A 2,696-nucleotide genomic window follows, 5' to 3' on the forward strand; every position below is an offset into this window, starting at 1 on the left:
TTTTTTTTTTTTTTCAAAGCAAATGAATGGTAAATGAATTAATTGAAGTGGTTTAAGGTTGATTTTAAGATAATGAGTGTGGTTATTTGTAAAATATCGCCCTATGTATCTATTGAAATTCTTAATGAATTGTAGAGTGAAACAAATTAAGCCATCTTTAAAACATTATTTCAAGTTGCTTTAAAATTCATTTTATTTGCATAGCACCTAAAACGATCAAAATGAAATCATTCGTGCTTGTGTAGCTTTAAAAAAAAAAAAAAGAAAATGATGCCTTTGAGTTTGAAATAACATTCTTCCTTGTTTAAACTAAAAAATTCTGTTGACAGATGACACTGGTGCTTTTTTTTTTCATTCATCCTATCATAAATCACAATAATTGATTTCATTTTATAAATCTTATCTTTTACCTTATCATAATTTTTATCTTATCCAAATCAAATTTTTCGTTTTATTTCAAAGAAATTTCTTTTATGTATGTGTTTGTTTGTTTTTTTTTTCTTTTTCGATTCATTTTCCTTTTATTTTCATTTGATATTATTGAATGAAAGCAATTAGAAAAGGCAATAATAAATTATTTCGCTAAAATCATTAACCTCATTTCAAATAAATTTTGTTAATTTTACGCAAATAAATATTGTAATTTTTATTTTTTCAAAAATTTCGAAACAATTCCAATCTGTTTTCTTTTCTTTTTTTTTTAGTTTTAAATCCCATTTTGTTTGACACTAGCATTGTCTTAAATTCCGGTTTTTAGTGTAAAAAAGTTTTAGTGTTTTAGCGTTTTTAGCGTTTCCGGTTTTTTTTTTCACATTTTTAGCGTTGATATTTTCATATATGTTCATCATAACGGTTATTGGTAATTGATCAAGGAAAAAAAAAAAGAAAATCCATGTATAAATAATAAATTCAATCTACAATTTACTGTAACAAAATGAAACAATGTTATGTCATTTTATTTTTGAAATATTTCAAAAGACTTTCTGTTTTTCTTTTTTTTCTTTTCCGGTATTCATTTTCCGTCATTCTCGTCTGATTTTCGTTCATTACCGTAAGAGAGAAAAAAAAAGAAGTATTGTGAGAAAGGGGAAAAAAAAATTACCGAATAATTGAGGAAACAGTAATGTCTGCTCCAATCTGAGACGAATCATGTCGAAGAAAATATTTGTATAAGCTTTATATTACGGAAAGGAAATAAACCAATCAAAAAAGTTGAAAAAAAAAAACGGAAAAAAAAAACTTTTTTTTTTTTGCAACAATTAGCAGATAAAAGTAATAGGATTGAGATGAGAAGCATTACTTTCCTTTTCCGGTTTTTATAATCACTCAAGAATTGTTTAATTAATTTTTTCTTTTTCTTTTTTACAAGACTTCTTGTGATAATCATTATTGATTATCGTCTGAATATTTTGAAAAAAAAAAATCATGGTATGGTAATATCATGGTATGGTAAAGCATATGATATGGTAATATCGTATCAGCTATTGTTTAGTAATAAATCTAGCATAAAACTGTCATAATCAATAGATGATAGATGGGAAATGTAATCGGTCTTAGAATATGGTCTAGTCAAAAATAAAAAGTAAGAAATAAAAAACCGCAGTTCTGAATGAAGAAGAGGAATAATTATAGATCTAAATGTTACACTAATATTAATTATCAAACAAATTAACATAAAAATGATTTAGCTAAGTTAGGCTTATAAACCAATAAGAATATAGCTTAATGGATCGGATGACAGTAATACGTAACATTTGTTAATTTATAAATAAATGCCAATTGTTTATGGTAAATTTTTTATCAGAAATAACTGATAATTAAGATTGTGAAGCAATCAGTGGTCGATCTTTTTCTTTTGCTTTTGACTATATCAACAGATGAATGCATTTTTTTTTTTTACTTATTGATAATTTATTCCATATCAAATCATTATATTGCTAAAATCCAAAAGTTGATAAGCAAATTCATTATCACCATTGATGCTGTGATAATGAATCTGTTATCTTTTAATTAATAAAAAATTGAATGATAGAAATTGGTTTCTTTCTATTTCTCTTTTTATGCAATTTTGTTTTTCATATGAATTTCTTGTTTCAATCAAAAATTATCATTTAAATTGCTAATTTCAATATTTGCATGCATGTCTAGAATTTATCAATTGCCAATGATAATGCTTTAGTATGAATTTTGATAGGACACATAACTTTCACCAATTACTGTTACTTTCGAGATTTTAATTTAATTTTCGAGAAGTTTCAAATATGCAAACATAGCCATAATTGAATTCATTCAAGAAATTTTATTTGAACAACAAATACGATCGTTTTTTTTTAAGAAATTTTTTAGAGTGCTTCTTCATATTACATTTTTTTTTTCATCTTCTAAATATTTTTTTAATTAATTTCAGATAAAAGTAATGAAATAAATTTAGAATCGAAATAATGAAATGAAGATTGATCGAATTGGTTGAGATTTTTTTTTTTCGCTCAACGATACTTAACAAAAGTACAAGAAAAGTTTGGAAGATATATTTACCAAAATAAATTTAAGCATATCTTTGAAGTATATAATTAAACTGCAAAAAATTTTATTCATTTATTTAATTAAATTCCATTTTCATTGGACATTTATCAGTTAATTGCTGTAAATTAAATGAAAATGTATTACAATTTGTAATTGCAATTCTTTTTTTTTTT

Source organism: Loa loa, assembly GCF_000183805.2.
Source record: "Loa loa unplaced genomic scaffold supercont3.127, whole genome shotgun sequence".
Lineage (NCBI taxonomy): Eukaryota > Metazoa > Nematoda > Chromadorea > Rhabditida > Onchocercidae > Loa > Loa loa.